General features: G+C 39.0%; 1 pseudogene; it reads left to right on the top strand.

Annotated features, from left to right (window-relative positions):
- The first annotated feature begins 8710 nt into the window (after positions 1-8710).
- Positions 8711-9197, top strand: LOC101718974 (signal peptidase complex subunit 3 pseudogene; annotated as a pseudogene).
- The last annotated feature ends 3679 nt before the right edge of the window (positions 9198-12876 follow it).

The raw sequence follows: 12876 nt of genomic DNA, 5'->3' as shown, positions 1-12876 counted from the left end.
GCACTAATCCATTCCCAAGAGTAGAGCCATTGAGACTTAATCATGTTCCAAAATGTTCCACATCCTATCCTAACAAGGTGAACTGAGTTTCAACATGAATTCTAAACAGGACATATTCAAACCAAAACACAGTATCCTGTTGGTTCTGTTTCTCCAGAAAATACCAAAACAAAAGGGGAAACTATTTTTGAAGAAAATAAGGACTTCAGTGTCAATAATACTTCAGGTATATTCTTGATTCTTGGAGATACATTACTAGACTCCAGGCAGATATAGCATACTCATTTGCAACCTGAATATAAATGCATGATATAAACAATGATGGGGCTTAGTAATGGAGGTGGGAAGGCAGCAATGAGCTAGAAAGTCATGTTGATTGCCTCACTACCTTGCCCCCCTGAAAAGGAAGAATAAAATGAGTTCTCTGCACACAAAGATTCCTGGCACATTCCTACCTTAAAACTCTTCCTACCTCCTGTCTAGAGACACTGCTGCCAGTTCAGGTGAAATGAACTTGAGGTACAGGACTCTCAGCCCCGTGGAGAGCCTACTTGCTCTGTATTCTGCCTCACCAAATCTGAGAAAGAATAAAATCCCCATGGGTTATTTATTTTTTATTGCCTCAGATGAAGTTGGACTGCAAATATACTTAGAGATTTCAGATTTTAATTTTGACTAATTACATTCAGACTCATGAAACAGCAAAACAACACCTGAAGCCAAATTAGAGGAAGGTGGAACTGCATTCTACAAAAGCAAATTTCCTAACCACATTCACACTTTGTATCTGCACACCACATCTGCATATTGCCTGGTGGAGACATGTGTGTGCATGTGTGTCTGTGTCTGTATGTGTGAGCGTGTGTGTGTGTGTATACGTGTGTACTCAGGAGTCACAGCTGACTCTGCCATAGGAGGAGAGTGAGTGGGCTCATCTTCCAGCTCCTGAAGTGTTCCAAGGCAGACAGAGTTCAGCTTGCTCATTTTTCTTTGGGGAGATGGTAGGAACCAAAAAGGCAGATTGCAGAGATGAGGTTTGGGGGAGAAAGAAGGGAGGAAGGAAGGGAGGGGATAAAGGGGTTAAAAATAATAAAGATACAATAAATACATATACTTATCCCCCAAATAGATGTAACCATTATGTATTGCAAACCTACACACACACAAACACACACACACACACACACACACACACACACACACACCCCAGTAACAGAAGCAATGAGACCAGAATGGTTTATGAGCTGTGCTCACCTAGGAGGTGCCAAAGTGTAGAGCCACCACTCCCACGCATCAGGGAGCCTCCAGGTCAGGAGTGGGCACCTTGGGTGACCTATTACATGGTCATACTGGAGAGCTAGAGCCACCAGAGCTCCTGGAAGCTGTCACTCTTCAGGAATGTTGAAGAAATCATAGAGGGTCAGTCTCCGAATTTTTTCGTATATATATATATATATATATATATATATATATATATATATATATATATATGGCTCAGGTAGGAGCATGTCTTTTATGTGCAAACCAACGAATCCAGAACCTTGCCTCCTCTGTTTGGGCTCACACCCCAGAAGGCAGTGTTGTCAGCCTTCCATCTCCTTGAGTCCAAATTCATGGATTCAACCAACTGTGGGCTGAAAATATGTTTTTTTTAGTTGCATCTGTACTGAACATGTACAGAGATTTTTCTTGTCATAATTCCATAAACCATACAGTATAATCTTATTTGCATAGCATTTATATTGCCTTAGGTAGTATAAACAATCTAGGGACAATTTAAAGTTATGTGGGAAGGTGTGCATAGGTTATATGCAAATACTATGCCATTTTATATAAAAGATTTGAGCATCTTGGGTTTTGGTATCCATGGGGAGGGATCCTACAGCCAATCCCCCATGGATACAGAGAGCTGAGTGTGTTCATCTGCCTAACCAACCCAACTCACATACAAGACAATGAGGGACCACCCTCATGGTTTACAATACCTACAGAATCCTTATCAAAGGCTCTGGCTGATTTCTCCCCACCTGCTCCTATCTCCTCTGACTGCCTGGTGCTTTCCCGTGTGGTCCTGCCTGGCAGGCAATGCCTCTGGTTTCCAGCACCAGTGAGTGGAATAAGCTCTGGTTTCCTGGCCCCTGCCCTGGCTCCTCTAGTGGCCACAACTAAACCAGCACACAGAAGACTACAGAACAGCCAGGTTCATTGATGCTGGGCAAATAAAGCATGCACCTTTTGAAGGTTTCTGTGCAAGACTCTGCATAATTGTGCATAATTAAATACTGATGAATTCTCTCAAAAATGCAGTCTGATAAAAAAAATATGTACACAAGCCTCACAATACAAAGTGTTAAGTGTCGTAGATTAGCACAAAAGACCAGCTGTGGAAAGAGCCCTCTGTTAGTATTCTTCTTACTCTTGCCTTCCCTGGACCCAGCCCTCGTCAACCTAATTGAGAGATTATTCCCAGAGCAACATGAGCAATCAATAGGGTCTCTAAAGAAGTCAGCGTCATGGTGGGTTTCCAAGTGAAATGGGACTTTTTTAGACTTTCATCATTGGGCCCATTCACCTATAACAGGACCTATTACATAGTAGCCCTCAGGAAAGATGAAATGAATTGGTCTTTAAAATGTCCCATGCTAAAGAGTGATATCATCTTGAGTAGAAATACCTGTACAATCCAATTGTAATCTCCCACACCTAAAGTTGAAGACCTTTAGCAATGTTAATTAAATTTGCCACTTTACAAAGTTCTCTGTCTCTGGAAGAATGAATTACATGGACACTCTGAAGCCTCTGCAGATGAAAACTACCATAATGGACTTGTAATCATGTGTAAGATTCTTCCGTATGAAACAAACAAAACCAGGAAATAACAAGTGCTGTTGAGAATGAGAAGTCGGAACCTTTGTGTGCTGCTGTTAGGAATATAAAATGGATCAACTACTATGGAAAGGAGTATAGCAGTTCCTAAAAATTAAACACAGAATCACCATATGATCCAGGATTCTCAAAATAATTGAAAGTAGAAATTTGAACAAATATTTGTATATTCATGCTCATAGCAGCAGTATTCACAGCAGCTAAAAGGTGGAGGCAACCCAAGTGTCATCCATCAGCAGATGAAGAGACAAACAAAATGTATTTATGCATGTAGTGGAATATTACTCAGCTGTAAAAGGTAAGAAAATACTGGCACAAGCTACATCAAAAATGAGATATGAGGTCATCACACTACACAATAAAGTGAGCCCACAGAAGGTCAGATACTGTATGAATCAACCTACATGAGGTCCTCAGAATCGTCAAGTTCACAGGAACAGAAAGTAGGATGGGAGTTGTCAGGGGATTGGGGAGGAGAGAACAGGAAGTTATTATGTCATGGATACAGAGTTTTGTTTTGAAAGATTTCAACAATTCTGGAGATGGATGGCAGGGATGGTTACACATCAGAGTTAATATATTCAATGCCACTAAGCTGCCTGGTTAAAATTAATTAAAATGGCCAGTTTTGTGCTATGTATATTTTACCTCAATTTTAGCAAAATTAAATTTTTGAAAAGTTCCAGTTACACAATAAGGTTTCCATTACATATTAAAAATAGAAGTAACATAATCAGTAATTTTGGTACCTACCCCTACTCTACTCAGTGACATAGATGGTAAAAGTAAAATGAATGTTGATATTTGGAATTAGAAGTAAATCTAGATTTTGAGATTAAAAACAAGCACACAGAGGAAAGTAGCAGCTCTTAAGGAGCTCTGAAATAGAAGCCTTCAAATCTTACATTAAATGAAAACTTCATTTAACAAACCCAAAAGGGAAGGCAGTTGTTGCCGAAATGTTAACAGTTCACAGACTGTTCAGTCAAATAAGCTGCTGGGCTGGAGTTCAATGCTCTCATCAGTGCCAGGAACAGTCTAGACCCTGGAACCTTGGAACTGGAAACAATATAGGCACTGGAACCTCAGGTCTCAGAACCAGAAACTGTCAGCACAACAACCTCGGAACCAGGAACAGCCTGGGATTACACAGGTTTTCGCGGTTATTTGCATGGAGAAAGCACATATACATGAATGTCTGGATTTAACATTTCCCAAATTTATGTAATATCTTTTTAAAAAGTGGAAAGTAGCCCTAAAAGTAGTCTTTTGACTTAAGCTTTAAGAGCAATTTAATGTCACAGGAAGAGAAGATTCATGACCCTAATCAGTGAGAACTAGACAGAGGAAAAAGGCAAATGCATGTGACATACGGCAATAATGAAAAACACTGTATCTGGCAGAGTCTCAGTCAGAAACAGATGGTGCCCTCTAGCCAGGTACCTGAGCAGCACTTAATGAAGGCTGAGTCACAGCCACATGGACAGGGCTTTGGGAAACCAACAAGGGATGTTGAATATCCATGCAGCAACCACAGGAGAGCCATTCCTGCCCCTAGTACAGCGGGGACTGTTGGAGGAGGGATTAGGGAGACCCAGAGAGAGCCACAGAGGACGATCGTGGCCTTTATACAGGGATGCAGTCACTGTCCAAATGTGGCCAAGAGGTGTTATTGATACTTCAACATTTGCGAAGCCACCCAGCTTCCTCCCACGCCTCCACAAGCCAAATCTCCTGAGAAGCCAGAGAGCAAAGGAGTCAGTTAGTGCAGAGGTGTTAGCATCTAGGGCTCAGAATACCAGAGGGAGGGGGCGCTGGGTCTGGAGGGTCCTGACACACCGTACTGTGCACTCGAACTAGGTTCAATAGTGTATTAAGTTTTAAAATACATTTTACCCAAAAATATCTATATTATTTGACATTGATTTGTATCTGTGATGGTTAATTTGATGTGTCAACTTGACTGGGTCACAGGATGCTCATGGCAGGTAAGATGCGGGTTCTGAGAAGGCCTCTGGTGGTGTGTTTGGAAGAGATTAGCTTGTGAATCAGCAGGCTGAATTAGGAAAACCCACCCTGGCCGATGTGGTGGGCATCCCTCAGTCCATTCTGGATTGACTAGAACAAAAAGGTGGAGGAAGGAAGGATTTTCACTCTGCAGTCAGAGCTAGGACCTTGACCTGCCCTCAGTTCCTCTGCTTCTCAGGCCTTCAGACCTGGACTGGACGCGTCACCACCTGTTCCTCAACTTGCAGGCCTTGGAAGGAGACCACCAGCTTCCCTGGGTCTCCAAGTCTGCAGCTCTTAACTGTCACATTGTGGGGCTTCTCAGTGCCTATGATCACATAAACCAATATCTTTTAATAAATCTCCTTACTGAGTCTCTCTCTCTCTCTGGGGAACCCTGACTAATGCAGCATCAGTGCATTCACTTAGGAGAAAGTCATTAAGTAGGAAAAAGAAATAATTGAGTGACCCAGAAGAGTCATAGTACCATCAGCCATCATGTATCATAAAGGATATTCTAAATTGTTTAAGAATAAGAACTCTACGAAGAAAATGACATAAAGCAAATGACACAAAGCAAATGACACAAAGCAAATGACTAGCCCTCTGTGCTTACAGAAAATATTTTGTGGAAATTTTGTTATCATGTTTATTTTTTAAATTTAACTGTCATTATGTTGTGAATTCATCATCGAGAGTTTCTGGTTGTGTAGAATTCTCTGTTGGCAGCCAAACTCCTGTCTGGGAAAATGTACGAGCTAGGCTATATTTTCCACAGTGACTTTCCAAGGAAGCACTGCAATTAAGAGAACGTGAGTCACTCATAACCAATGACTGCACATGAACGGAAGTGCTGAGGCCTTGTTAACTGTCTTTGAGAGGATAGGGCAGTACGGACTCACAGTAGGTGCTTTCAAAAGCCATCTTGAATGAAATCCTTCCTCATGGTTTCTTTGCTTTCACCCAGGAGGTAGAGCTAAGGAAACATTCACCAAATCATCCTACCAGCAGGTCTAGGCTCATTCTCCACAGTCCACTCTTCAGATTGAAGGGAACATTACCAATGGACTTCAGGTACAAAGAGATCATCTCACTCTGGAGACAGCTGTCTCACTGAAGGTCACCCAGTCCAGGTTTGCCCTATCCAGTGACCCATCGACTTGGGGAACAGGAAGGCTGCCCTTTACCCCAGCTGACCACAGCTCTGAGAGATCAGCCCGTCTTCCCATCTGCCCAGGGTTGGCTGAGGTTACTGGTGTCCACACACCCAGCTCCATGTCCCCTCTCTCTAATCCTAATTCTATCTTTTCCCTTCCATAGATTATGGATCCCAAGAGCCACCTCTGGTAAATGTATATGGTGATAGATTCTTAGAAACTATGGGGAAAAGTTGCCCAGATAATCTCTTATTTCTATGAATAAGAAATAGTAAAATCTCATTCTGAGAAAATAAATGTTGATTTATAAAGAAGCACAGTATTCCTTCTCTGTAAAATGGGGACTGTTACATTTATTTGGACTCCTCCACTGCTGTCTCCATGTGAAACTCAGATCTTCCTGAGTTCTAAGAGCAATGTATTAAAGAATCCCCAACCTTTTTTGATTACAGTCTGGGGAAATGCTACTGATGACTGCCAGCATCAATGCACCAGGAAGTGGGGCTATGACAACCTAAGTTGAATTCCAAGAATAAATCATCCAAGAAACTAACTACATGGTAACTCACCTGTGGTATAAGAGGCCTTCTAATCCTGTCCCAATTCAAGCTTAGAAAAGGCCCCATAGTCAGCAAGCAACAAGGAGGAATGAAAGGAGGATGACATCTGAAATATGAAGGACTTCATTCATGTAGTTTTGTCAACTTTGTGATGTAACTATTTGGCATTGCATTTATTCTTATAAAGCAATTTTCCATTCTGAGATACGTAAATATTCTGTTGCACATTCCTCTAAACTTTTTAAGGTGAACTATTTTTAATGCTCAAATTTTCATTTCACCTGGCATTTATTTGGGGTAATGTGTCAGAATGTGTATCAATGTTTATTTTATTATATTAATGTATTCATTCTCTTTCCAGAATTTGTTTTCTTTCATTGTCCCAATAATCGATTCTTGCATCAGACAACCTGTTTTGATTATATTAATATTAAATTATACTTCAATAGCTGATAAGGTATACTTCACTTATTTATCCCTGTAATTTTTTTTATTTAACTTTTCTCAACTTGACTTATGAGCTTATTCTTCTAGATAACTTTTAGTCTTGCTTGAGGACTTTCAAAATAAATCCACTGGGAATTTATATGCAATTGTGTTAATCCTAAAAATGAATTTGGAAAAAAATGGACACTTTCTATTATGCAAAAATAAGACATTTTTTAATTTAATACCTTCTCCTTTTAAAATAACTATTTTCCTGTTTTTATTTTTTGGTTGTCTTCATATTGTTCACAAAATTCTTCATAAAGCTACCTAACACTTCATAATTTTATGTTACCATTATAAACGGAGCATTGTTTTATTAAATATTATGATTATTTTTTAGCCTGGGTTTTAGAATAACCATTAATTTTTATACATTCTTTTGGTGTCTAGCCACAATTTTTAAGTAGGGGGAGTGGCTTTGTAAACAGTGAACCTTTCATATAATCTAAATTTTAAAAGGTAAATTTCTTCCCTTTCACAATGTTACATGTTCACTGAAATTTCTAGAATTTTAAATGACAATGGTGTAAGGAAACATCCTTCTTTTTGGTCTTCATTCTAGTGGGAAGATGCCAATGTTTCCTTGCCAGGTGTGACTTCGGCTATTAATGGACTTGCCTGTTAATTTGATGTAGAGTTTCTATTTTAGGGTGACAAATGATTTCACATTCTTGGTTGTGCTGTCCACTTTTCCTACTTCTTTCCCTCTAATAATGACTAAACTGGCAATAATAACAATAGCAGGTAGTGTTTATTGAATACTCATCAATACCTTACAAACTAAGCGTCACCATTGGGATATCTCTAATGTAGGACTGTTTTTATTCCAGTTAAACAAAAAGAAACAGAGACTGAACGATGTTACCTAACCAGAACTTAGGCACACAGCAGCTGCATTTTGGAGCTCAGCTTGGAACCTTCCTCTAATAATAGAGTTACAACATGCTGATTGGCTGTGGCCCACAGAGCCTGGCCTCGCTCCTCCAGGAGTCTTCTTGCTCATGGATTCCCCACCCATCTCTCCTCTGCTCTATGCCCCCAGAGGGCAATCCCTGCAGACTGCAGTCCCCAGGCTCCCTTGCTGTCTGCCTTCCCACTGGGGTTGACCAACCGCGGTCACTGACATAATGCTCAAGGATGAGGAGAAGGAGGTAAGGATCTCTCTTTCTTGGCTCTCTCTCTCTGCCTAGATAGGAAATCTTGGTAGAGTGGAACTCCAGCATTAAGCGTTAAGTTCCAGCAAGGATCTCTTCCCTTTCACCTGTCAGCCCTGGGGTGGTAATAGCTCCCCACAGATGCTAGACTCCAGGTGCCCCACCATTACAGTTCCTTAAACTTGTCAACCTGTTAGGAGTGATTCTTTCGTTAAAGATTTTACTTGAATAATTTGGCGGAGACTGTGACTCATTTTAATGCATTTTTTAATTAAAGAGTATATCTTGTAACACTCTGAGAAGATAACAGGAAAAGATCTCAGCAACTGTGGGTTTACCAATGACTTCTTAGATCCATGGAAGAGAGTAAAATCGGTTGCGCTCCCGAAACGTGGGCAGGCCGGGCACCAGAAGGCGAGCCCGGGCCCTTGTGGAGACTGGGCTGGTGAGAGGCGCCATGGCGGTGCTCACCTTTGGCTGCTTCACCCCCACAGCCTTCCAAGACAGGAGCGTTCCGGGCAGGCTGCACGTCTCGCGTTCACTGGACCTGGAGAAAGAAGTGACCTGGGATTCATTGCATTTGATGTAAGTGTGGATCTAGAGAATATGTTTGATTGGAACGCTAAGCAGTTGTTTCTTTATTAATCAGCAGAATATTCAACAAAAAATAATGCCCTCAACCAAGTGGGCCTTTGGGATAAGATTGTTCTGAGAGGTGATAATCCGAGGCTGCTGTTGAAAGCCATGAAAACAAAATATTTCTTCTTTGATGATGGAAATGGTCTCAAGGGAAACAGGAATGTCACTTTGACCCTGTCTTGGAACGTTGTACCAAACGCTGGAATTCTACCTCTTGTGACAGGATCAGAACCTGTATCTGTCCCATTTCCAGATAAATATGAAATAACAAAGAGTTATTAAATTATTCTGAACTTGAAGCAACATATTTTTATACTTAATGAATTATATTTCATTGATCTCTTCCCTTCTTTTTCTTTTTTCTTCTTTTTAGGCGGAGATTGTTGCTTTTATTTGGTATAAGAATGTCAAAAACATATTTGAAGGGAAGGGTTAAACAGTTTTACAAACAACAACAACAAAGTCACCAGAGCAGAGTATTACAAAAATAAGGCAACTACATAATAAGGATTTGTAAAAATATCTATATTTCAAGTATTCCCTATATTTCCATTATTCTTTACGGAATATAAAGTGAACACAAAGGGCTGTTAAAACTTTCAGATGCCTGTAGAGTCATAAGAACTCTGAATTTTATGCTTTGCATTCATGAAAGTTCGCATTGGATATGACTTAGATGTAGACATTCTTTTATATCTCTTAGGGTATGTTAGCTTACAGGAAAAATTAACACAGTTATTTGTTAATAAGCTTGGTTTACAAAAAGCCAGAAGAGTTAGAATTGTATTTCATTTCTTAGGAGTACCCATGAAGCTTGTTTTTCTTAGATGACTAGTAGCTTTCTCCACTTAAAGAATGAATACCTCTTTACGTGCTGTAAATCATTCACACTTGTGTTAAAATCTCAAGTTGACCAAATGTGTGTCTTTCAGTACTTTTTCTAAAAACTTTGGTTTATACAACTTTGTATAATTTTTTTAGCATTGTCATTGAAAGTTGAAAATGTTTGCATGGTTTACCCTCTAAGTTTGTTCTTATGAAGCCAAGTGCCACTGAGTGGTAATTATCGCTAGCTTCCTCTTGGTCCACATTTTAATAATTTTTGAAGCAGTAATAATATTTGCATTGTCGTTTTCCATTTACAAAGCCCTCTCATGTATTTTGTTATGTTACGCTCAGTACCTAATGAGGTAAATAGTGCCAATCCTAGCTCTTTGCACATGAAAAACGTAAAACCCAGAAGTTTATTGAATTGTTCCAAAGTAAATAGCAAGGAATGAAGTTAAAAATTGAACTAAAGTCTTCTGATTCTCCAGCTTGTTCTTTCTCTTTTACCACAGTTTATAGATTAATTATAGTTCCCTCACAGTTTTCCTAGTAGTTCTTGTTACCTGGACACCCTTTCTGTCACTTCTAGAAGTGGTTTCTTACCAATATAAAAGTGACTGATTTTGAAGCTACCAACAATTCAGGTAGTAGTAGTATTTCATTCACTGCATAAATAAATTTTATTTTATTAAAATATAAGAAAATATAAATGTGTGTAAAAGTAATTTTGAGATTAATACATAATATATGATTGGCTATATAACCATATTTCTTATAACTTTTTTCTTTTGTGGGCAAATAAGCATCTCAAAGATTGCAACTACAAGTACCCTTAAAAGCAAGATGAAACACTGCAGTTATGCTATCAGCAGCAACCAAAGGGGTTAATAATCTTTTATAAGAACAGTTTAAATTGACTAATATTTCTTTTATTTACCTCATGTGAAATACATCACTGTTTAGTTACATTCATTTTAAGAACTGTTGTATATGGCTGTATGGTTCACTTAAAAGCATGTGCATATGTATGAGTTTTTCAAACTGGCGGGAAGGTCAAAGATGTAATATGACTCCTGTACTGGGCTTGGCTTCCAGGTTTTGGATTAAGCTGCAGGGTCTCAGTTTCTGTATCTGAAAAATGACAGAATTGGATGAGTTAATTGGATGAGTTAGTGGTGATCCTTTTAAATCACACATATCTGCAAGATTTATCTGTTCAGCAAAGGAATTGAACAGAAATGCACCTTAGTAATATAAATATAGGGGTGTGATTGAAAGACTAATACATAATTCCTAGGGATCTGACTTTATTTCTGTTACTTTTTACTTCATTTACCTTGTTACATTTAACTTCCTTTATTTGTACAAACACTGGATCTGTAAAGTTAAAATCTACAGGTGTCATAGCTTAGAAAAACTGAATATGTAAGCCTGCGCTTTTAACCAGACCTGAGTTCTGGTTTAATAGTTCACTACACTTTCATGGTGAGCGGATCTATTAGTCTAGAGATTAACATTGATATTTGAGTTGCAGTTTGTTTATTTAGCAAAGCCATATTTTTGGAGTTTGGTGAGAAAGAGATGTAGGAAGGCTCAACTAGCACACTGTGGATAAAAGTTTTCGTTTTTACTTAACTAAGGGAAATTGCTCAGGATAAGTATGCTCCATCATGAGAATAAGGAATCTGTCTCGGGAACTCATTTTTGGGTGTATACAGCTTTATTAGTCTACCATGATTCTACATTTTGAAAAATTGACCTGTTTAGTTTGATAACCATATTCTTAGTCAGACAGAAGTCTTGTTAAATCCCCACAAAGATATGAGGCTTCAGGGTCGTAACAACCTCGTTGTGACCAGAAATGCCTGAGCCCAGAGATAATTCTGAAAAGAGAATAATTGCAAGACACTTACTAAAATGACACTCACTAGAATGTAAGACACTCACTAGAAATGAGTTCATTTTAATATGTAGCACTGACATACCCTTCTCTAGCAGTTTAACCTGGACAAGAGCTAAATTAGCATTTTTTGTTCCTGTAATTGATTATATTTTAGTTTCTTTCTGCTGAAAGGAAAACAAAAGGCTTCAGAAATTCCTAAGAGTGAAATAGAGAAACAGATCCTTTTGAGTTTTCTGTCCGGGAATGAATTCAGACTTAGGTGGGTTTGGTCACCCATTAACCTAAGAACCGGGTTGTAAGAAATCTAAAGCTTTGGATTTGGGGGCTATAGGTTACTGGAGGGCTTTTAAAAAATACTTTGAATCAACATATAAAGGGCTTATGGGAGGGGGAACCATAAACTGTGAAGTTTGTCACCACACAGCTGTGGTTACAAAAGCTTTCCTTGTTTTCACCAATGGCCTCTGTACATTACATGAGACTGCCAGAAGTTTAAAGAGATTGCTTTCAAAATGTTGCATATTTTTGGGCCGGGAATTTAGCTCAGTGGTTTCTCTGCCTGCTGCGCAAGTGCAAGGACCAAAAAAAAAACCCAGAAAACAAAATGTTCCATATTTTTGATGCAATCTGGGAAACCGTTTACTTTAAAAATACAGAAAAATTCATGAGAATATTGACTATATGAGGGTTTTCTTAATTGCAATAAACATTCAGCATTTTTCTAATGAAAATGAATTTTGTTTACAAGTAAAAGACTTTCAGACTTAAGGTTTTTATGCGAAGCTGCTGAAGTAAAAGTAAAAGGAAGAAACTAAGTCTAGTCAGGTGTGGTGGTGCATGCCTGTAATCCCACCACTGAGGAGGCTGAGGCAGGAGGATTGCGATAGTACGAGGCCAGCCTGACCTACAAAGTGAGACCTTATCCTGAAGAATATATATAAAGAAATTGAAGCCAAATCTAGTACACTTGTAATTTGGGAGGTTGAATGAGGGCAGAAAGGTTACTCCTCAAATATGCAGAGACCATGCTCCTAGACTGTAAGCCCTGTGAGGGCAGGCTGTCAGGTTTATCTTTGTATGTTCCCCAGCACTAGCATAGTGCTTTGCACATGATAGGTCCCCAATAAATACTGATGATCTTAAAGTTAAAAAAAAAAAAAAAGAAAATTGATGACTTGAACTTATAAACTTCAGTTATGCAAATGGCATTGTAAAGAGCATGAAAAAATAACAGAAAGTTTTTGCAGAACACA

Source organism: Heterocephalus glaber, unplaced genomic scaffold (assembly GCF_053883595.1).
Source record: "Heterocephalus glaber isolate CG9 unplaced genomic scaffold, H.glaber_assembly_v1.0 deba00000122, whole genome shotgun sequence".
NCBI lineage: Eukaryota > Metazoa > Chordata > Mammalia > Rodentia > Bathyergidae > Heterocephalus > Heterocephalus glaber.
Note: the sequence above shows the minus strand (reverse complement) of the source record. Positions and strands in the feature narration are given on the sequence as shown.